The 273-nt window shown below is 42.5% G+C and overlaps 1 protein-coding gene across 1 annotated transcript in view; it reads left to right on the forward strand.

Moving 5' to 3' along the window:
• Window positions 1-273, forward strand: part of abr (ABR activator of RhoGEF and GTPase) — a 143066-nt gene that overhangs the window by 80591 nt on the left and 62202 nt on the right. The window lies entirely within an intron of this gene.

Consider the following 273-nt stretch of genomic DNA (forward strand, 5'->3'; position numbering starts at 1 on the left):
GTCTCTGAATGCGAATGAACGGACTCCGCAGGAGGAAATTTCATCCTGATACGAGTTTACTTTGATACTTTGTTTTTCGCTAATGGCAAAACAACAAATTATCCGTGCATTAATATGGAACTAAGCTTTAGGAGCTGTCCATCTTTTTGACTGGCGAGATGGACGGCCAACGGAAAAACCAAGTGCTACAGTTCTTTTTATCAAACTCTGTGAACACAAACAATGTTCTCCGTGCTGAGTTGATGTGGAGAGTCCCTGGTGATACTTGGAGCA

Source organism: Etheostoma spectabile, chromosome 13, assembly GCF_008692095.1.
Source record: "Etheostoma spectabile isolate EspeVRDwgs_2016 chromosome 13, UIUC_Espe_1.0, whole genome shotgun sequence".
Taxonomy (NCBI): domain Eukaryota; kingdom Metazoa; phylum Chordata; class Actinopteri; order Perciformes; family Percidae; genus Etheostoma; species Etheostoma spectabile.